Below are 23,838 nucleotides of genomic sequence, written 5' to 3' on the forward strand. Positions count from 1 at the left end.
GCTCCAATTACCTGTTGGTTGTGAGCTTTACCATGCATCTCCCATGAGGTGTAAGTCTATGTCACTGCTGCACAGAACAGCTCTTCTATGTAACAGTAGTGATGGAAAGTGTCAAGTCCTATGTAATGGTTTCCTTTGTATTTCAAACTTGGAAAGATACAAGCAATTTAATGAGGTTTGACTGAACAGCTTCCTTTGGTGGACATACTTGCAGAAACAACTTTTGTTCACTTTTGGTTAAAACCTACTGAGAAGTTACTTTGCAAACTCATGCCTTTCTGTCTGTTCCCAGATAAGAAACAAAACCCTCATGTAGGAAGAAATGCATGCAATTTTCAGGCTGATGTCAAGTGAGTTCATTGGTCTTGATAGAGTATTTTGTTTCCTTTTCTACATAAAAGTACACATGGGAAATGCTTTGAAACTCTTACTGGTGCATTCACTAAAAATAAGAGAGGAATGGAAAATTAATAAATCCAAGAAGGCTGAAAAGATAGAAAATTTAGAATAAAACAGGAGACTATTCCTTGATTGGAATGTTAATATAGTCTTGAGTGTCTATGTAGGGAAATCAAGGACTTGCCAAATGCACAGAATACTATCATAGCTATTAATGTGTGCTCAACTTTATTGCCTGGGGGATTTTATTAAATACAGTGGCCAAGAAAATGACCTCACTTTTACTTTCTCTCCCTCTGTCTTTTTTTGGGTTCAGTCACATAAATGAATAGAGCTATTTGCTGGTTCATCAATGAAGCGACCTTAGATGATGAAGATGTAAGGAAATCATCCTACGCTAATACGGTTGCAGTTTGAAAGGTAAGGTCTTCCCCATGATACTGGGAGACATCAATCCTCTCCTAAGATCTGTATGACATCATACTCACTGAAACAGATGCAGGGGTCAAACAGTCCATTGACCATTGATGTCATTATCTATCATGTGTTGTATTGGTGAAGGTTTCCTTTATAAACAATGATACAGTCAACAAAAAGATCTGATATTTTCCTTGTTTAGTTTTTAAAAATGCAAAAGCAGCATTTTTTTTTAGTAGACAGGGTTTCACTATGTAGCCTTGTGTCACTATATAACCTTGGCTGGCCTGGAGCTCCCTATATAGATCAGGCTGGCCTCAAATTCACAGATATCTGCCTGCCTCTGCCTCCAAAGTACTGGGTTACAGGTGTGCATCACTATGCCTGACCCTAAAGCAGCATTTTTAATGTTCTCCAGGGTTTCATTTGGTTGCATGTGCCAATGGAAAGATGTCATTTGGGAGGTAGGGGTCATGAGGCTGTGCCCTTGTTGCACTGAGATTAGTTATGCTGACCTATAAAATGTGGTTATCAAGGTCAGCCATTTCTGCATGCTGTATGTTGGTAGAGTACAGAGTATAAAATGTTTCTTTTATGTGTATCTTGTCCTGTGCTTATGATAGGCAAGACTCTCTGATTCCAGGTTCTGTAAACTTAATTACAAACTCATTATCTACCTAAAGCTCTGTCATTTCCATGAATAAATGTTGAGATTATTTCACTTCATTTTTTGAAGGAAAACTATAGATCTCCATGGTGAACCATAGGTCACCATCCATTACTCTACTGGTGTGCTGGGCACAGTGCCTTCACTTGGACCTACGAACCACACAGGGCTGATTGCCACAGGAGGGTTTCGGGGATGAAATGCAGGCCCTGTTTTCTTCAGTCTGTGGAAGCACAGAGGTGGAGCACAGGCAGAAGTGGCGATACTCACTGCCTCCTCCAGGTAGAAGCTGCAATGTTATGCTTACTGCTGAGGGCCTACTGAGCATGTGCAGTATTGCAGAACACAGGAGTGCTTGTACAGAAAGGGATGTCCACTCTGCCCTCCATTCTCCATGGTGCTTGCTCCTGAGCCCTCTGGAGCACAGTGGGCCTCTGAACATAAGCAACAGGTTTTGGCTTCATTGTCAAAGTGGCACTTTCAAAGTGGAATTCCTTTCACATGGGACCTGCGTTGTTTCTTCACAAATTGACAGTGTTTCAGGAGTGGGAAAATAGGTTTCAGTTCTTAGAAGTGTATATGAATCAAGGGGCCTTTGCTTTGTTGTCTCAGCTCAAATCCCTAAAAAGGAGTTTGGGCACCAAACCCTTTAGTCCCATGAGTCTGGGATGTGATATGTTGCTTGTAGTAGCATCATTTTAATTTTAAATATTGTTTGCACTTAAATCTACTTGTCTGAAAGGTATTGTTTCACAAAACTTGAGTGTGCTTCAAATTCATGCTTGCTCTGCCCCTGCAAAAAGGGCCAATTATTTGCACATTAAAAGTAGGCTGGCTTTTATGAAGTATTTACCACAAGATTGCTTTAAGTAACAGTTCTCTTAGTGATTTTCAAATAAGACTTGATTTGAAATAACATTAGTGGTTCCTTTCTGGACTTTTGGACATGTACTTTAAAGTGAGGCAGGTAAAAGTATAGAAATCATGTAATGAAGTTTTAAGTAAGTAATGAATAGAGTGTGTGTGTGTGTGTGTGTGTGTCTGTGTACAGATGGATTCACCATGCTTGCTGCTTGTGTGGAGGCTAGAGGAGGGTGTTGGCAATCTTCTCAGACTCTCTCCACCACCTCAATCTTTAATACAGGGGATCCTCCTGTCTCCATGACCCTATGGCTAAGGTTTCACGGCCCCCGGTGTTTTACATTTGTGCTGGTGATACAAATGCAGGTCTCCATGCTTGAGCAGCTATCCCTTTCCTCACTGAACCATCTCATCAGCCCAGGAATTAACTTTAGGAAATAATTTACTTTTGTGAGGTTTTCCAGAGAAAGCACCAGCACCCCAGACATTACCAGAGTGCACCAGAGGAAAAGGAAGAAAGAAAGGCAGGCCAGTTTGGGTTTGGAAAAGATAAATAAATCTATTTGTTTGGAGGGCTGCATTCTGCATTATGCATGTACGTAAAAGTGAGGTTTGCTTTGATCCTGTCTATTAAAAGTTTATTTTTAAACTCAGACTGGGCAGGAATCCAGCAATGCTCTTTGTCCTGTAACACATCCTGGACTTTGGGTCCCCAGCCTGGCAGAATTGAGGCTAAGCAGGAGGAAGTAGGGAAAGTATGGACAGTTGATGGGTGCTGAGGGGTTTTTTCCCTCCCTTCCTCCCCTCCAGTTTTGAAATTCAAATTGAATGCAATTTTCAGCTCATTTGAGCCAGAATATAGTGTTGCTGAGCTTCAGTGGCTCTTAAATTCAAAACTCACGGGAGGAAACAGATATCATCTGTCACTGGGGTGGGAGAGGAGAGACCACACATTTTATTCACCAGGGCCAGAGTCTCAGTCACTAATTCCAACCTTCGGGGAACTAATCATTCGCCAACTAACTGATCAAGTAATCAATGAGACCTTCAAGCCACCAGCTCATGATGTCTGAGAGTGGATCCTCTCCCTCCTCAGCACCTAACAATAATCGCTCCTCTATTTTTGTACATTAGTATTTTAATAACTTTTCCTTGCAAGCTGAAGCAGAATATCTTGGCAGTCTTTCTCCTCTTCCTCCTCCTCCTTTTTTTTCCTCCTCCTCTTCCTTCTTCTTTACCTCCTCCTCCTTCTTCCTCCTTCTCTTCCTCCTTTTTTTTCCTTCCTCCTCCTCCTTCTGCCCTTCCTGGCTGTTTTCATTGTTTCCATCTTTAGTGACTTCATCAATGACAGTTAGCAGAAGACTTAATGTTGGCTCTTCAGGGACAAACTTTTGAGCTATGTTTTATCAAATAGACTATGGGGAGAAACCTTCTTCTTTCCCAAGGCAAGCCTAAGTGCCAATTAAAAGGGGAAGACCCACTCACGGCATACTGGAGCCTGTGAGTATGGCTTATCTCCAGCATGGATGTTTCAGGAACCCCTGAGAAAGCCTCTCTGTGAATTTCTGACACACTGGATATGTGCCCTGGGAATACAAATGGATTCTAGCGATGATGATTTGACATCCTTCCTCTGATTTCAGAAATGATGCAGGGTGGCGGGTCCTGCTCCTGGTGTGTGTTACAGGCTTTTTGCCCCTGGTGCTTATCCTTGTGCGGTTAGTATGAACCAAGATTTCCAGGGGCCATGGAATCCACTATTATTAGACAAATTTACCATTCCCCCCACAAACTCCATGAGAAAAAAATTATGACAAATTAAATCTCAGTTTGTAGATGTTAAACTTAGACATGCAAAATGTTTGTAGTAAGAATAGTATATGGCAGCATATTTATTTATATAGCTATCGTGTGTGTGTGTGTGTGTGTGTGTGTGTGTGTGTGTGTGTGTGTGCACATGAGCACATGCTATACTGTGCATTCTCAAAGCCTCTGAGCATGAGCCTGCAGGGACTTAAAAATGCTTACTTTCACATTAATTAAAGTGATCAATTTCTTTATTGTCCTAGTGGCAATGCCTTTGGTGTGAAAGCCCAGGGAACAGTCTATTATAACATTTTCTTTCTAAGAAATGGTGCCCAGGCACATCAACCTGTCTGTCTCCAGTGTTGCCTCAGTGCAGCTATTGATGTAAGTTGCAGGAATCTAAACATTCCTGGGAAATTGTGATATATGGGGAGAATTTGGGTTTGGGATTGGTACCCATTCTTGAGAATGTGTCTAATCCCTTGGAATTTCCCACTGGATGAGAGAATCTCTTGATGAACTGATAGTACCCTTGGACCCCTGGACAAGAGCAGCTCTCCAGAAGGACAAAGCTGTGGACAGGGCGTGGAACTTTCAACCCCACTCACAACTCAATAACTTTCCAGAGCCTCAGTGAAGGCATCACAAAAGCTCTGAAACACGAGGTTCAGAAAATACACAGTGGTCCTGGGAGGGCAGGGACCAGTTTGTGGAGCTCTGTGTCCTTCGCATGCATTCTCGATGATCTGCTATTCATGTGTAGCCTTTGTAATATAATTTTCTAATCTAGCACACAGGGGAAAGAACTTCATCTTGTACTGTGAACCCTGCTAGTAGTATATTACCAGAATCAAGAGAACAAGTTCAAACAAGGCTCTCATTTGTAATCAGAAGGAAGTTCTGGATAGCCAACAACTTTGGGTTGGTGTGTTAAGTTCAGATCATTCCTGGGGGACTGAGTCCTAACCTGTGGGCTGTGAGACAATCTCTAGTGTACACATGAGGGGCATTATATAGTAGATGTGTTTTCTATGTGTGATACATACTGTTATGGTTGTGGGCCTGTGTATGTGGCAGGGTATATGGTAAATGTGTTGTCTGTGTGTGATGGGTATGATATATATATGGTGTATGGGTGAGTGTGTGTGTGTGTGTACATGTACACATGTGCATGCATGTGCACACACACACGTGTCAGAGTATATGATAGATGTGTTGTTTGTATGTGATGGGTATGGCACATTTGGTATATGGGTGATATGTATGTGTGCGCATGCACTCCTGTGTGATAGGGTATATGGTAGATGTGTTCTCTGTGTGATGCGTATGGTATATATGGTGTAGGATGATTTGTGTGGTTATTTATCATACTGAGTCAGCACTGCATTAAATTGTGTGGCAGTTAATTACTGATAGCTGGAGAACTGGCATGTGAGTGTGAAGAGTTGAACATGTGGGAAGATGGCAATATTTTGTGTTGAGTGGAAGGTAAGGCAAGATGTTTGAGTATCCTATGTCTACCTACTTTGACAAGGAATTTACATTTCAAGCTAGTTACCAAATTAGTTAATAGAGCTGTTACTTTTCTGTTCAGAAATATCTCTTTCATTATCAAATAGATGCGCTTGCCACACAACAGGCATCCACTGATGGCTTGGGGTGGGTGAAATAGTTGTGTCTCTAATCTAAGGGATATAGCAGATACTAGAGTTGAAATATCACTCCATCTCAAATAGACTCCATACACCCTAGCAGTTTCCCCAGTTGGTCCCTCAGTCAAACAGATGCACTCTAACTAGAGTTTGGAGAAATTATACAGGAGATGGTGGGCCAGTAGTGAGGCAACTAAAGGACACCGCTAAATGGACTTCTCCACAGACGCTGGAAAGACTTGGCCACAGGACCAATGTGGTGTTGATTTTCTGGATGAAGGCACTGTAAGGAAGGCAGACTGGGTTCAGTTGGGCAGAGAGAAGAGATACAGATAGGACAGAGGCATCGTAAGCATCCAAGTTGTGTGGGGTTAGGCATGATGAGGGCTTTTGGTGATGTAACTTGGGTGGCAAGTTGGCCTAAATGAAGAGCGACTCCCTGCTTAGAGAAGGTCATGAGCAGAGCAGGCTGGACATTCCAGTGACAGAGCTAACAAAGGTAGATTTAAGGAACTAGACATCAGGAAGAAACATGAAACCAGTAAGGGAAATGGACAGGGGCAAGGAGGATAAGAGATGCAGACAGAGAACTATGAAGAATTTGGGGAAAAGGGTTGCTGAATGACGGCCATTTACAGTTTATTTTCCAAATGGAATCACTTTGTAGGCGGAGGGTACCTTTATCCAAAGCAGAGTTCTGAGCAAAGATGAGTATGTATTTTCATTATCAATGAATCTTAGGAAACTGTACAAATTATACTTCCATCAACATTTCTAGTAGTTCATACTTTAAAATACCTTCTGCAGGTTTATTATTCTGAGGTGGCGTATTCACCTATTTGTGTCTGCATCTTAAACATTTTTAAATTAAGCTGATATCTTTTATAATTTTTATGGGTTGTTTGAACCCATTTTATGAATTTACATGTTGATGTTGCCTGGCCAACTCTTTTCCAAATTAAGCTAGTTCTCAGTTTTCTTAATTTTTGAAACATTCTTTCATATTAAGAATTTTAACTCCTTTTAAAAACAATGTGCTCTGGGGTGCTTGGGTAATTCACTGGGTAAAGTCATTTGATCCTAAGTCAGATGGTCTGAGTTTGAATCTTGGGACCCGCATCGTAAAAGGAGAGAACTGACTTCTAAAAACTGTCCATTCATGTACAATTGTCAGGGCCTGAGTGGTGTTTCCAGTTGTTTAGGAACCTCTGGGAGGGTGGGACATAGCTGGGGATAAGAAACACTTGCCTCAAAAGGATGAAGGAGGAGGCAAAGGGAGCAAAGATTTTAATTTGAGAATTGGGAAGATGGTGCATGTCAACCATAATGTCCAGCCCTTCAGAAGAGATTTCCTACACACCGGGGGTGGGAATGATAGGGAACTGTCAATGCCAATCACCCCAATTTGGTCTGTACCCCTCTGTAATGGTTAGTGCTGATTATTCAACTGTGCAGAATCTAAAATCACGTGGCAGCATGGCCTCTAGTTCTATCTGTGTCTGTTGGGGGGTTATGTTCATGAATTTAGGTAGAAAGACCCACCTACTGTGTGGTTAGCTCCATTTCCTGGCTGAGATCAGGACTGTATGAGATTCCCCAGACATCCACCATTCCCTGCTTCCAGATTCTGGAAGCTGCTTCAAGCTCCTGCCATCTTGATTCCCCCTTCAGGAGGGACTGTACCCTTGAATTGTGAGTTAGAGTAAGTCCTTTCTCCCTTAAGTTGCATTTCTGAGTATATTTAATCACAGCAACTGGTAGATAAGCTAAGATAAATGTCATACAAATGTTTTGAATTGGCACACTGCACTTTCTAATATGTACAATAAATTAAGCAATGTATAATAATAAAAAAAGATTCCACTGCCTCCTTTAGTTGCTTAGAACCAGCTGATAGCATATCCATTCCAGGTGAACTTGGTCTTCTGCCTTTTTAGTTATCAATCTTCAATGTCTACCCCAACCAGAACTATATCCATTCATGATTAAATTTCCCTCACAAAAGTCACATGGAGTTTCCACATCTCCCCATATTTGGTAATGACTTGGCAAGGAAAGTCTCTGTTGCATTAACCCATCACATTCCTTTGGCTTGTACTAGTCAGTTTAAAAAGCCATCCTCAGGCTTTTTAAAAAGCCATCCTCAGACACCCTGTACTTCGCTCTCATCTTTGACTTTCAGGTTCCCGCCAGCCCCTTTTCAGGCTGTGTAAACCTCAGCTCTTCAAGGCTTGCCTTACATGTCTCCTTCCTGTAGCTGGTCCTCGTCAGGTTTTCAGGAGGAAGATAGGATGCTGAGGGGGACTTAAGTATGTTTCCTACCTAGCCAGAGACAACTCAGCTTGCTGTGATCTACCCCTACATGCTGTTAGCTATGTTATAATTTGCAGGGATGGCATGAACTCTATTTGACATTCCTCAGTGATACCTACTTCTTTACCATAGTGAAGGTCTTCACTTTCCGCCAGAAATCTGCCTACAGTGTGCTTCTGTTGGCAGAGACCCATGTACAGAGAAGGCAGGGACAGAGAGGAGGCACACAGACCAGAGGTGTGACAGAGGTAGAGGCTTGATTCCAGTGAAAGCTCTGAAGGACAGGTGACAATTGCTCAGGGGCCGGCCGATGGGGGCGTGGATACTTGGACCACCTGTTTTTGTGAACAGACAAGTTGGAGGTAGACAGAATGAAGCGGGAAAGAGTAATATTCAAGGCTGTCTACAGGGAGACAGACTAGAAGAGAGATTAAGGATGAGAGAAGAAAAGGATGAGTGTGAACAGGGACAAGTGAGTCAGGCAAATGTTCCTTGGAGGGGGCGTGAGTCAGAAGGGGAGACTACATAAAGCACTTGGCCGAATCTCTCTAAAGTGGGGGTGGTGGCAAGGGGCTGCTGTGGACTCCGAGAGGGAAGGTCCCCAGTGTGCTGTATAGTAGCTACAGATGTAGATGAGGTCAGGAAGGTGTGGTGTGCATGAGTAGGGGTGTCGGTGGCGTTCTAGGAGGGTGAGGACACCGGGCGATGACATTCCTGGCAAGGTAACTGTGCTTGGACAGGGCTCTCTGACATAGCATCTTTATAATTGAATACATCGGTGAAGAGGAAGGGAGATCGGGGATCCAGTCCAATGTTCTCATTCAGCTTTTATGGAAAATAGTCTAATAGGCTTAATGTCATTTCTCAGCCCCCCTCCCATGATCTACTCTGCCCCTCTTTTAGGCTGATGCATGCTTCTTGGCTCTTTGAAGCTTCCGCCAAGCCAAGCCACCTCTGATACCTATGCCTTTTCATTCATTTTTGTTTTTCTCATCATTTGGAATGTTCATCTGTGTACTCTTTAGTCTTGACCTCACTCCTATTTGAAGCCAACACATCAGCTTCAAAAGCTTTTCTTCAATGCTCTGTGTCCTCTACCCCACCCCACTCCAAACCAGGTCTTCATTATCTTCTATGAAGTAATTAAATATTTCTCAGAATTATGGGATGTCCCATTACTTCTGACTCCTCTAATGAAGTATGCACCTTCAAGATCATGAGTTCTAGTGTGTCCTAGTCTCTAGCACTCTCCATGATGCAGTGTAAATGACCAATGAGTATTTAGAAAGAAGAGAGACTAGAGAACAGCTTTGTTTGGGAGATGGGTCTCTCATTTGCCCAAAGCATGCCCATTAGATTAAGGTAGCTGGCCAGAGAGCCCCATGCACCCTTTATTCTCCACCTTTCCAGTGCTTGGACTATAAGCATGCCACCATGCCCACCATGATTTTCAAGTGTTCTGAGGATCACATTGTTTTGAATGTTAAAATACACCTCTCGTCATGTAATCTAGTCTCCCAGGGCATAGTTAGGGCTCTAGGCTCCAGGAAGAAAGGACAGGGTAGACCGAGGAATCATCTCTGTGCACAAAGTGGTGAAGTCATCAGAAATGTCTAGGATCATGGAGACCCAGGAGAGCAAGAAATGCCACTCCAGTTAGGTAATGCTTGGACATTAAGCTCACATGATGGTAAATACAACAAATCATCCCTGAGGGCACTCAATCCATTTGTCCATCACTGTTCTTGAAGTGGGAGAGATGGGTGAGGAAAAGTAGATTAGTTAAGGAGAGACACTGGGGGAAAGAGGCATGGGAAAGGGGTGTGGTTGTAGTCTAGCAATGATTCTATGGCTACATGGGTTCCATGGGTGCAGGGAAACAGTGTAATAAGTAAGCAAGTCAGTCTGCACACAGCACCTTTCTACAAGCTTCATGCACAAAGAGCCTTCTGTACCACAAGATCTAAAAATGCCTACCTTACAAACAATGGCAATATAAAATCCAGATCCCACAGGGCACACTGGTACCTCTCACTTAAAGACTTTCTTCTTTTCTATTGCACCAGTTTGGGCTCCTTTCTTCTCCTGACTCATGGGTGTCTGGAAAAGAACAATTGAGCTCACCCCATGAAATGTCCCCAGTATTATTGTGAATGATGGAAACTGAGTTAAATGCTTGTCTCATGACAACTTTTTTGTTGTTGTTGTTAGTTAAAGCATTGTGTGTATGTATGTGTGGGGGGGCACACATGTGAATACCAGATGTGTTTGGGTATCCATAAAGGCCAGAGAGGGCCTTAGATCCCTTGAAGCTAGAATAGCAGGCAGTTATGAGCTGCCTTGATTTGGGTGTTGGGACCTTCTCTCCTGCAGAGCTATTTTAGCCGGCTTTTCCCATAGCATCCTACCTGTACCCTACATCTCACACACCCCTTGGATTGCATAGCAGAGTATCTCCTGGTTGAAAGGGAAGGAGAGCTAGATTTTATTGAATCCTGTTAAGAAACCAGGGTCCTTCTTCACCCTCTCCCTGCCTATCGAAGAGTCCCAATATGGATTCACAGCCACACCCCAAATTGGAAAGGCACCCCATTTCTGACCATGACAGGTACATAAGAGCTTATTGCTTGTGAAGCCCATGGAGCTCTTGACCTCTCTGTCTAACAGGAAATAGTAGCTTCCCAAGGTATTCCTGGGCTGCCTTTTTGGAAGTGGTATTTTTTTCCCTGTCTCTTTCTGCTTCAGATATTTGGTGTGCTTGCCCATTTCAAGTTGCCTCTGATCCGCTGCTGCGCTGCTTGCCAGTCCCTCCAGTTCTATCCTTAGGGAGTCTCACTGGTCACTTTGCAGAGGCCCCCTCAGGCCAAGAAAGCTTCCCTCACTTTGTTTCTGCTTAACCCCTGCCCTTCAGGGTGCTGAGGGGTGGGCTCTGGGCTGCCTCCCTTGTAGTCTGTTCTTGCTTGCAGGTGATTAGCAGGTGGCTTCTAAGCAGAAAGGAACTTTGCCCCAGGCTCCTTTCTCCCATAGGCTCTTGCCGTTTTGCTACAAAAGAGAAAAAACGGAGTCTTTGAAGAGTGTCTATACACTATTCATGTACTTTTCAGAAAGAGAGAAGTGTCTATAAATTTTCAGGGTCAGTATTAGGTTTTTACTTTGTTATCAGAGAGCAGAACTAGTGGGTTATGGCTTGGAGAGCTTTTGGAATGAAAAAGAGGCAGCTGCCATTTCGAAGCATCTAGTCTCTTAGTGGAGGCTTATTTGAAAGTTTCTCTCTCAATACTAATTCCCCAACAAGTTGTATTCCAGTGGGATGACGTGGCCAGTAAGTGCAGTGACTGAGGGCAAGGGCCCTGCTGAGTGCCTCTTTGAGGGGTGGGAAGCTAGCTTTGCCACAGTATCCGTCAGGGAGCCTGCCCATCTGCCGCTATTCACTGACCAGATGCAAGGCCCTTCTCCCTCCACCTCACTCCTCAGGCCGCTTTGTCACCTACTCTGTTGCCTTCAGATTCCCACAAGGGAAGCATTGTATGGTTCTTCCAACAACTTGAGCTACTGCCCTAGCATTAAATGAAATTGTGATACTTCCTTTTCCCATCTCTGTATTATTGTAGCCACAGTGATATCTTCACATACTCCAGAATTAAAATAAAATAAAGGAAGGAAACTACTTTTCCCACTTTTAATTGTTAAACTATTATTACATTTATTTGTTTATTGTGTGTGAGTACCTATGGACAGCTTACAGCAATTTTCTTCTTCTGCCAGGAATCCAACTCAGATGGTCAACCTGGAGGAATATTCCTTTACCTATAGAGATGTCCTGCAGGTCCCTTTCCTGAGTTTCAAGCAGCTAGTTTCTCTTCTATTCTTTTTAGTTGATATCTAAAATTTAAGAAACTCCACTGAATCTGTCTGTCCCCTTCTTCTGCTTCACAAATTGAGTGGAATTTGAAGCTGAGATGTGCTCTGTGGAGGCCAGAGCTTGGAGTGATTTTTATACTTTGTTTCCCCATTGTTGCAACAAGGGTAGCTGCTTTAAATATCTGGGTAAGGCACAAACCATCCAGGGGACAAACCCTTTGTCTCATTAGGATCTTGCTTTTGGCTGGGTCTTTTTGGCCCTGAGTTTTAAACATGTGATGTATCTACCAAAGCACCTGAGCATGCCCACATGTGCCTGTGCTTGGCCAGTGTGTGTGTGCAGACCTGTGGTGCCCAGTGCCGGGCCTCCAGAGGCCTGATGGGTACTCTGTGTCACTGTGCCAGATGGGTGTCGTCTTTGGATCTATGAGTTTGGCTTCAGCTAGCTGACATTTGCTGGATTTCAAGATATGTGTAAAAAGGCAGGGGGAGAATAGCTTGTGTGGCCTTTTCTCTAGCTTGGCTTAGATTATTCTGTTCTGGGGGGATCCTGAACATCAAATAGCATGCTCACTTTAAGCAAATCAGGAAAAGAGGAAGCTTGTTTCTCCTCCTCCCGCCTCCCCCCCATGCATACAACCTCAGCTACAAAACCTCAGACCATGTCTGTTCTATAAGAACAACCTTACCAAAGTAGGATGTTGGAGTCTCCCTGGGGCTGACTGCTGAGTTCCGGTTTGGACATATTTATATGACAACAGTTATAAAAGCTGTTGGGCTATCCCCTTGGAGTCACAGAATCAAGGCAGTCTTTGTTTCCATGAATGAAAACATATGCAGTGCCTAATGCCTGATAAGAAGGCTCAGGAAGTGGCCTTGTTCCTGTGACCTGGGTTCTTGCTTGAGTGCATTGGGGTATGTGGAGACGCTGGTGCAGCTGTACATGGGAAGACTGAGGCTCTTTAGCTACTGAATGAGTCAGGCTGGGGCTGCCTGAAGTACAACCAGAAGCACAATCTTTGGGGCACAAGATGTTTGTCCAAGACCAGTACCTGTCCCCCCTGCCATGAAAAAAATTCAACTCAATACCTGTTGGGCACAAGGACCTGACTTCCTTCCCTCACCTCTAAAACAGAAGTGGGTGTGATAATATCCAGATGTAATCCCAGCTGTGAGAGGAGGAAATGGGGATTCCCAAGATCTGCTGGCCAGGTAGCCTGACCTGCTTGGCAATCTTCAGGCGAATGAGAGAGTGTCTTAAAATTCACAGTAAATGGAGCCTGAGGAACAACACCAAAGGTTATCATCTGTCCATCACATGTACATACACCTGCACACACATGGACACACACACACAGGGGCACACAAATGGACACACACACATGCACGCACACATACAGGGGCACACACACACACACACACTCACACACACACACACCTGTGCATGGTACACCAAATGATAGCAACAATAATAGGAAGCCCCCACACTGGCCTTCTCTGGGTTTACAACACACTTTGGATTACCATGGCAACAATAGTTTTAATTATAGAGAGCCCAAATCATACCTTGTATATCAGATGTGGCTCACTTCTCTCTGTGAACAAAAATCTGACTGGGAAGCTTGGTGTGGATTTTCCTTCCAGGCTGAATTTGATAATCCTGTCTGAGAGAGGACTTTTGCTTATGGAATGAATGGGAACAAACTGAAGTTTTATGGACTGAAGGGACTGCTGGACAGAGGAACCAAACTGGGTTTCTTTGTCTTGGAGGCAGCCCTATTAGCGTAGTCTGCACACTTAGGAGCCCCGAGGGACGCTGGCTGCCCTGGGATGGCTTTTGTGGCTCTGTCTTAGCCAGTGGAAATCTGCACATTAGGCTGGAGAGTTGGGTGAAGTATCATCTGATGATTACCTGTGACAACATTTAGGATTAGTCTGGGGGGGGGGAACAACAGGTAATTCTACTGCAGTGGTAATCACAGCAACACACACTTCCCAGCAGCTTCCAGAGAGGGGCCTGGGAGGGGATGGTTCAGAGCTCACTTTCTAGCCTGTTCTCCATCTTTATTTCTGGACCTGCTTACTGTTGGAATTTCCCATCAGATTTGGAGAGGGACGACAGCATTTCTGAGTATGTCTGGGCTCCCTCCTTTTCAAAGCTCCTGCAAAGCTAAATAATCTCCCCCTCAGGTAAACATAAATCATTGTCTACCTTCTTTGCTCCTTGAGTAGACCTTCTGATGTATTCATTAATTACGGCTGCTGCCTGGTGGCACCATGATGACTGAGTCTTACCTGTGTGCATCTTTCCTGGACCGCCCCCTCAGCCTTAAACTCCCACTTGGTGTTAAAGAGGTCCTTTTTCTGAGAGATGGACAGTCAGATGGTAGAAAATGAAAGAACTGTGCCAGAAGGACAGAGTGCTGTTGTCCTTAAGACCTGGCTCACGGCTGGGGAAACACCCTGCAAACACAAGGGAAGGGGACCGAGGAAACAGGGAGGGGTGGAGGAGGAGAGAGGGAGTGGGAAGGGAAAGGAGGGGTGAGAGAGAAGAAATGAGAGGGAGAGGGAGGGGAGAAGAGAAGAGAGACAGGAAGGGAGGAAGAGGCAGGTAGATGCCACTGACTGACATGGAGTGGCTGGGTTGTGGGCAGGGATACACCTGTTTGTGATCTGGTCAGCCCCTACCAACCATCTCCATCTCCATCCCCTGCTTCATTACTGTTCTGGCTTCATTCCTGCTCTGTTCTCTTGAACAATGAAGTTAATCACAGCCAGGCTCTGAAAACCCAGGATGCCCAGGCAGAAACTGCTTAGCAATAGGCACTGTGGTTCTGATTTCTAATTCTTTCCCAGATTATTTTTTTTTAAAGAGAAAATGAAAATTTCCCATTTTTGGTAAATCTTGCTTAACTATGGCACAGCCCCTGTGTTTGTTTCGTTTCTACATTCTGGAAGCTTTGCACCTCTGATTTTGATTTTGGAGTTCAGGCATGCTAATGAAGCCTTTGTATGAAAGCAGAGGGGTTCTGTTTCTTGTTTGTTAGTTTAATGAGATTTTGTGTTAAGAATGGCACCATGAATCTGTCAGAATTAGCTTGGCTGCATGTGTGTAGCTCAGCAGCTTTGAGACCCTTGAAATGTCTGTTTTTAGGACACCAGCGGGGGGCTAATGAAAAGGCTTTGTTGATTTTAACGAATTGCAAGCCACTGTAGCCAAAATAAATATAATCTGCTTTTTGGATTAGTTGTCACAGATGATTTTACCTACTAACAGTGATTAAAGAATGCGTGTGGACCAGAAGCCTAGCTGTTCTCCAGTGACTCTGGCTGAAACAGCAATAAACAGAAGTAAATAAAGACTTAGGGTATTAGTTATCTTTAATAAACACTGACACCAAATGTGTAGTGTGTAGGCGCGAAGGAAGGGAGGATGGCTTAGGGAAGATTGGGGTGTCAAATACCTGTGTGGTACATGCAACTTCAGCTCTTTCTGTCACAAAACAAAACACAGACACAAAAAGAAACAGATGATTATTTTTTAAAAAATTGCCATTGGAGCACGGCTGGTCCTGTCTGTTTTCTGTAGAAAACTCATAGAATGGTTAGAAGCCCAGAACCATCACCTCCCTCTCAGGAACTCTCCACTGCCAGTTGGGTTCATTGCCATTCTGTCCTCGTCTTCCCTTGGACTTGAGGACTAAAGTTGAAATCCTGCAACTATAGGATTAGAGTCTGAATATGAAGGCAGTGTTAATTACTTGTGTAATTATTAACCTTCTTGCCTGGTAATTCTACCCAGCTAATGAGCAGGACAGTGGAGCTGTATCTGGCCCTGTGCATCACCACTTGCCCCAGTTCATAAGCCAGGGCCTTATGTTTCTCCAGGGAAGTCTACAAAATGAACTGCTTAACCACATCCCAAAGAAAGGAGGGCGTGCCTGAAGTCCTCCTAGGCCAGATCTGTGTACCACCTGAAAGATGTCATCTATACTAAAACAAACAAACAAACAAAGGTTGAGATGTTGTGGTGCCTCCTATTATTTACAATAGTACCAAGCACTCCAATGCATCCTAGAGATACTTCTCATCTTTGATGGCAGATTATGAGTTGTTCTTATCTTTTTGCTCTCCTGACAGGCTGGTATTGACACATTTATTGACAGATGCAGAAACAGAAACAGGTGTGTTGGAGGCATGGGAATGGGTCACAGAGCCAGTCAGCAATAGAGCAGTGGCCTTCCAGTCCTGTGTAACCCAGGTACCATTCATACATGACTGGCCCAACCAACCTGTGCTTGTGGCGTTTTGAGAACGAAGGGCTGTCATTTATTCAATTACTCTCACACATAAGGGGCCATGCGAAGTGTTCAAAGATTGCACACCATGTTGTACCTTACAGCACATGTCTTATCTTGGAAAGATGTCATCTTATGTGGCAGGCTCAGCTTTAGGGAGATAATAGGATGAATCAAGAGGAGCTCTTGTTCCCTTACAGTTGCTAGCCCAGCAGAAGATGCTAAGGCAATAGACAAGATAACATTGAAAAGAATGATTTGACCCTTGCAGGGTATGGAGAAGCCCAAAGATGTACATGTGTGGATGACAGTGGTCCATGTGTATATTTGAATGTATGTGGGTTCATAGGCCTGTGTAGATGGTGGTGGTGGTGTATGTGTGTGTAGGTGGTATGTGTGTACAGGCACAAATTGACTTCATATACTTTCCTTTATTGTGATGCATGTTATATTGAGGCTGGATCTTTCCCTTGGGAATCACAGAACCCCCTAAACTATCCAGATTTATGGAGGATTCCCTACCTCCCCATTCTACCTGCTGAGATTGCAGGTGGACTGCCACACCTGCCTGGCATTCATCTAGGTGCTGGGGATCCAGACTCTGGTCCTCATGATTGTATACTGAGCAGTTAACCTACTGAGCATCTCTCTAACCTTGCAATTTTAAGTCTGCTTTCCAAATGAGTTAGCAAAACAGATAGTATCCTTTAAATTACTATGAGTGAGACACTATGAGAGGTTCCAGGAGAGACTAGAGCCTGGCTCTGCTGCCAGCCTCTGAAATTGTGGTTCTTAAGTCATCATGCCGCTTTCACAGCACTGGGGATGTAGGAACAAGATGCAGGCTGCTTTATTTGTGCTTTATTTGTGCAAGCTGCTCCATTTGTGAAGTGAGGATGGTGACACATACATCTTAGGGTTTACACTGTGATAGATATAATATTACTCTCCTGCCTCCAACTTCCTGGATCTTTCTTCATACAAGTAAAGAAAGAATGGGTTACAAATGCTGACATACTTATTTATTTAGATCACCCCCTTTCTTCCTGCCTTCAACATCTGCATGGAGTGAAATAACCATGGCCTTGACCTCTCCTGTCCTGATTCAGGGCAGGCCCTGGACAGATGGCCAAGTGTTTGCCAGATGGGACTGAAACCCCACAGTCAGAAAGTGACACAACTTTGCATAAAGCAATCTTCGGGGAACTCTCCCTAGATTCCATCCATCTCTGAGAATTTATTTTACAAATCCTGTGAACTCTCACAAGGTGACAAGACAAGTCTATTAGACAACAGCAATGGTCTAGTATGTAGTATTTCTTTCATAGTAAACTTGAAAAGCTCATTAAATATTCCCAAGGCATTCTTAGAATGAACATCAAAGACCATGTCCAAGAGGTCAAACACAAACACACATTTATACATCTGGTCGGATGTACATGTGTGTGCACAGACTACAACCAGAGTTTGGCTTTCTGGGTCTTCTGTGTGCATCTAAGATCCAGGTGAAGGTGGCTATCTTGATCAACCCTGTGTGTAAGACTTTAAACAATGTATTCTGTTTTGTGAAGAGCCATGGCTGGCTGAGGGCAATACCAAGTTCTGCCTAAACTCTTTCAGATAAAGCAAACAGCAAGCTGTCAAACATGTTTGGTGCCTCCATTCTCTAATAACCTTGCATTTCATCTTCCAGGAAGGAAGCACTCCTCTGTGGAGGAATGATATCCAACTTCAGCTTGTTTCTGCCAAAGCTTTTCCTAAATACAGATCTCAATTCCTCATATGCTGCGTGGCTCTACCTTCCTACATTTCTTTAGGGTTTATGTGGCATCTGCCACCATTTCCATGAATAACATAACAACGTGTAGGGATACTCAGTCATAGACTTATTAGAATAAAATTTAATGCAGGTGCTGTGTTCATTTTCCATGGAAGTCTGTCTTGAGTGTCTGGCATTTTGAAAGAAGAGGAAGTAATTATCTTGTTATACTACCATATCCTGACAGGTGGGATGGACCCTAGCAAAAGCTTGGTTCTGCTTAAAATTCAAATTAACACTCAGGTCAGCTCCACACTCCTACAGAAACATGATATTCCTCCTCTCTGCAAGACTAATTCACACACAGAATGCGGGCTGCTCTTGTCTGATTTCTCCAGAAGGGACCTTGCTGTGCTGTTCTGAAGGCCTGTTTGCCCCACCCCACCCCACCCCTTACCTTTCTTAGGAGAAGGACAGAAAGAGTGAGCTCTGTGTTAGTAAGTTATTAAGCAAGAGAGCTATTTACCAGGAAACATCGCAAACTTGGCACAGCATTTATACTGCTTGGTATTTAGATATCTGAGCAGCCCAGGCCAGCCTGAATGTTCTAACTGTGTGGTTCCTGTCTTCTCCAAAATCTTTGCAAGAGAACTTTTCTCAGCTCAGACCATGAAGAACTGCTTCTAAAGCCATTAGCATTTTGACAAATTTTCTCTCCAAAGTGTATACTAGGAGCCTTGGTGAGATCAGCAAACCCAAGGCTCTTAAAAGAGTCCTGGAACCAGGCAGATAAGTCTCCTCTCTCTCTCCCTTTGCTCTCCTTCTCCCTCTCCCTCCCCCTTCTCTCCTTCTCCCTCTCCCTCCCCCTTCTCCCTCCCTCCCACTCTGTGTGTGTGTGTGTGTGTGTGTGTGTGCGCACACACACACACACACACACACACACACACACGCACGCACGTGTGCATGCATGTGGCTCCTCCCCACAGTCTCCTTTCTGTGTCTCAATAGCCATACTTTTATTTTGAAATGGAGGTTAGTGTGGATTTGGTTCTTGTGTATCTTCTCAGATTACACACCTTACTCTCATTACCAATATTGCTTCTACTACATGAAATGTTATATAATTCATTTAATATTCTCAAATCTGAGTTGTATACAGTAGGGGCTTCTTTATCCTCATATCCTGGGCCAACAAGTACAGAATTTAACTGATGTGTCTGGAATTGTGGATCTCAGACTGATTTTCAGAGTTTTGTAACATCTCAGCTTCCATAGATTATATTTGTTCTTATTATCTAGCCCTCTGTTTTGTTAAAAACACTTTATTAGAATACAAACTAAGTTCAGTTGATTGTAAAATTCTGAATCCTGAAAAAGAAAAAAAAAACCCTTTCCTTATAGTGAAAACAACAACAAAGACAACAAAAACCAAAAACAAAATAGTAACCAAGTGAAGGAAGTAGATGGGAAGATGGGAAAAGGCTTGATGGAAGTTGAACTCCAAGAGTAAACTGAGCACATAACAATTGGCACAAGAAGAAGCTTACAGCCTCTGCCCCTTTGGCTTACCCTCAAAGATAGATAAAAATTAGACTAAGATCCCCCCAATACCATGGAGAGTCAAGGTAGGGGGAAATGACAAGATGACCCGGTATTCCTTTGAAGGGAACTGTAAATCACATGTTGGTTTTCTATCTTTTCTATGCAGGTGACTTTCACTAACCTATTTAAAATGAAGAAGAGAATTTAGGAAACTTACTAGAATTAATCTCAGAAAACGGGAGTTTCCCCAGGAGTAAACAAAATGAACTGTCCCAGAAGCTGGTGTTTGGCACAGTATTATAAATGCCTCAGTAGATTTTAAATGAGGCAAAACATATTCCAATATCATTTAAAAATAACAACTTAAAAGGGCTCATATATAAAGACGTAAAAGGCATTTTGACATTTAATATGAAAACAGCATTTTGATGAACTGGGTAAAAATGAGTCAGAGACATATGGATTACATATCTCTTATAGTATGCCTGCATTTTCAAGATGAAGCAGGAAAAAAATCTGGCAAAGTATTTTTTGGGGATTTGCTGCATATACTATATTTAAAAAGAGGTGAAGATGAGCTCCAGACTGCTGTGACTGCTCATGACATTGAATTTGATAACTTTTCATTTGCACCTCACAGATTCTTGTGAAATAGCTCAATCTGTCCATGTACTGTGGAAGTGAGTAGTTGGAGACAATCTTCCAATTCTTTTGGTCATAAATAGTCACCAAACACCACACCTGCAGGGGCATGCCAAACGCCACACACTGGGCTAGGCTCAAAATGGAAGACCCATCCTTATAGAACAGAAGGGGTACAAACCTTCAGGAAGGGCCCACAAGTTTCTGGGTAACAGAAATCCCAAGTGCTTTGGGATGGACCAAGGATACTATTTGTGGAGTGTTTATGGGCTGTGGATGGGTTCGGATGGGAAAGTGCGTGTCCCATGTGCAGAAAGCCCTGGGTTTGATCTCTAGCCCTGTTCATGCCAGGCTGATGGCTCAAGTCTATGATTCCAGCAGCTAGAAGGTGGAGGCAGGAGGATCAGACATTTATTATATGCAACTCTCTTTCTACCCCTTATCATGTAGAACTGTGTGTCTCTGTGCATGCACACACGCAGGTACATTTGTGTGTGAATATGGGCATGCTTGTGCCACAGTCCATGTGGGTAGGTTAGAGGACATCATCCAACATCGGTCCCTGCCTTCTATTTGTTTGACACAGAGTCTCTTTGCTTTTTCTCCCCTCCCTGCTGTATATGCCAGGCTTGATGACCCAAGAACTTCAGAGAAGTTCTTGTTTTCACTTCCCATCTTCCTACAGAAATGCTGTGATTACAGCTATGTACTGCACATCTGCCTTCCACATAGTTTCTGGGGGTTTGAACTGCAATTCTCACACTTTCATGAAAAACCCATTTTTCCCTTTTTGATAATGAAGTAGACAACATGACGGCCACATGTACACATTGGGTGACCATTGCAGTGGTGACACATTCAGGTACATTGGTTCCTCTTAGTGTTTCCATCCCAGTTTACATTGATGGACTCTTGAAACTCAGCTTACTTGGGACTCATTTGAACCAGTAGCTTCTGGCACTAAGGAGGTCTTCAGTGAAAATCTCAGCAGTAAGAAAAGAGCATCTTCTTTTGTCACCTTGAAGGCCCAGAGATCCATGGGGAAAGAAACAAATGAATAAATCATGGGAGAGACCTTATAGATATACAGGGGATGAAGAACAGTCACTAAGAAAACAAGGCCAGAGAGATCTTCTCAGCCAGGAATTGCTGGTCCATAGGAGTGGGCATCTGAAGCCATAAGGGTCAAGGAGAAAGTTCCAGCTGAGACCAGCCCAGATTGCAGCCTTGGGAACTAACACAATGAGAGCTGTTGATAGCCAAGCAGCTTGGGGTGCTGAGTTGGATAGAAAGGGAAGACCAGGACAGTGACTGCTTGGGTGTGAGGTCAGGTCACTATGACCCAAACAAACTTTTCCCCCCACTGTGAACACCTAGAGCAAGTGGATGTGGCGTGAAGGCCAGGAGGCAGTGACATCACACACTGCTCAAGATATTTCATCTGTATCTGGCATGAGCAAGTGGGGGAGAGAAAACTAGCACATCACATTTTGTACTTTACACAAAAAGACAAAGACACCAGGGATTTGGGAACCATCATCAGGGCCTTCTTAATGTGGGTACCTTGTCTTGGGAGTACCACTGACAGCATGAGCAATTGTCCAAAAATTCTCCTTTCTGGGCCTTTTAATTCCTATTATTCACATCCCATGTAAGTGTTTATTGACTTTATTATGAAACTTATAGCTGATGCTAATGAATTCCTGGGAGGAGCTTAAAGGATTCCTAAGTGCAGCACACACCTATACATGAGGTGGTGTGATGAAGCATGACATGAGACAAGAGGTGATCAAAAGGTGTGAAGTGAGGGCAGTGTGCATGGTCAGGGAGAGTGGAGGACGCTTGACTGCCAAAACAGGGGAACTTGAAAAGCCCATATACTGGTGAGTTCACATTTGTCACTCAGTTGCTTCTCTGAAGCTCGTCTTTCTATTCTGATGAGTGGCTCAAATGTCACATCAAAGACAGATAGACGCTCCAGTTGGAGCTGTAAGGGAGAGGAAGGAGAGTGGTTAGAGAATGTCACATTGCACATCAACAAGGGGACTGTCCCTGGCTGTTTCCTTGACGAGGAAGGAATGGTAAAGGGATGGTAAAGTAGGATGGAAAAAAGGCATAGTGGTGCCATGAACACCTCTGGAGCACACAGCAAGCTCCACATTGCTGAAGTATCTGGTACTGAAGTCTTGTCTCAGTATCAGCATGAGGTGACTGCTTGGTGTTCTTTCTCTGGTCGTCCTAGGGTAGCTCCTTGGAGCACTCTACCCCTGCATCCTGGATATGTGTACTGTAAAAGCTGTGCACTTTGCTCTGTGTGGACAAGCTTGCAAATCCACTGTTTTGGGTGCAGACTGATTTGTTTTGTGTATACTAATGTGGTCTTCCTCTCTACCACATAGCACCCTCCTTAAAGACAGAGAGTGGTGCTTGCTTTTCTCAGTAACTCCTTCACTGGCCTCTGCACGCTGGGGTGTGAGGTCCTCTGGATCTTGGACATCCATGCCAAATGTCTCATCTCTTTGTTGCCTCTTTCTTCTAAAACTGGTTCCAAAACCAGTGGCCAGCATTAGTTTGCTTTCTGTTGTGGTACTAAAACACCACGATCAAGAGAACTTGGAGAAGAAAGAGTATTTGGGTTTCAGATTAGACTTGGTAACTGAGTGGAGGCAGCAGGTAGCAGGAACTAGATGCAAGCACAAGCTGGGAGTCGAGGAGAAAGAGTGAGAGAAGTAGAGGGGCAGGCAAGGAGGGAGGGAGAGATCAAGTGGCATGCTACTTGTCCCGAAGCTCTCAAACCCACCTCCAGGGACACACTTTCTGCAGCAAGGCCACACCTCCTAAACCTCCCCCAACAGTGCCTCCATCTGGGGACAAAGTGTTCAAATGCCTGTAACTGTGGGGAAACATTTCCTCATTAAAACTACTACATGGCTCCATGGTTTCCTAGGTAACCAGGAGCCACAAAATCTTACAATAACATCAAGGAGAAGTGGTAAACTCCAGCAACCACAACCAGACAAAGCATCTAATGCAAAGGAAGGGAGTTGTTTTGCGCTTGTGTGTGTGTGTGTGTGTGTGTGTGAGCATGCGTGCGCTTGTGCGTGCCGCCCACCTGCTCATGTGTGCATGTGTGCATGTACACATGCATGCAGTACTGTACTTGTTGCAGAGGCCAAAGGTCAATTTCAGGTCCTCATCTGTTGCTTTTCCTACTCTAGGTTTTAAGCTTTTAAGACTCATAGTCTTACTAAAGGAAGATTTCTGGGTTTGGATAGCCTGCCGGGCCAGCAAGCCCCTTGAATGTGTCTCTCTTCATCCCACCTACACCTGACACTGCAGGCACGCACCATCACACTCAGCTTCTCACTTGTGTGCTGGAGTCCAGATTCAGGTCCCTATATGTGCATAGCAAGCACATCCCTGCCAGAGACCTCTCCAGTCCTGGGAGACTGCATTTTTAAGACAAATCTCTCCTGTCTTGGAGTCTAGGACCAGTGGACAGGTGATGGAATGTTTGCTGCCCCTTGTCTGGCATAGTGACCGGGGTCTGACACAGCATAGGAAATAGTGACCTCTTTCTCTTGGCCACTATGACCATTCTGTCATTAGAGTGGCAGGAAC

General features: G+C 43.9%; 1 protein-coding gene across 7 annotated transcripts in view; it reads left to right on the top strand.

The window, feature by feature from the left end:
* The window catches only part of Esrrg (estrogen related receptor gamma), a 544,752-nt gene that overhangs the window by 135,509 nt on the left and 385,405 nt on the right, over positions 1 to 23,838 (top strand). For 6 of the 7 annotated variants that reach the window (XM_051186534.1, XM_051186533.1, XM_051186536.1 and 3 more), the window contains exon 2: positions 732 to 819. The exons of the other annotated variant lie outside the window; for it this stretch is intronic. The gene's annotated coding sequence lies outside the window, so the exon portion shown is untranslated. The remainder of the gene's footprint in view (positions 1 to 731; positions 820 to 23,838) is intronic. 7 annotated transcript variants of the gene reach the window in all.

Source organism: Phodopus roborovskii, unplaced genomic scaffold, assembly GCF_943737965.1.
Source record: "Phodopus roborovskii unplaced genomic scaffold, PHOROB, whole genome shotgun sequence".
In the NCBI taxonomy this organism is placed as follows: domain Eukaryota; kingdom Metazoa; phylum Chordata; class Mammalia; order Rodentia; family Cricetidae; genus Phodopus; species Phodopus roborovskii.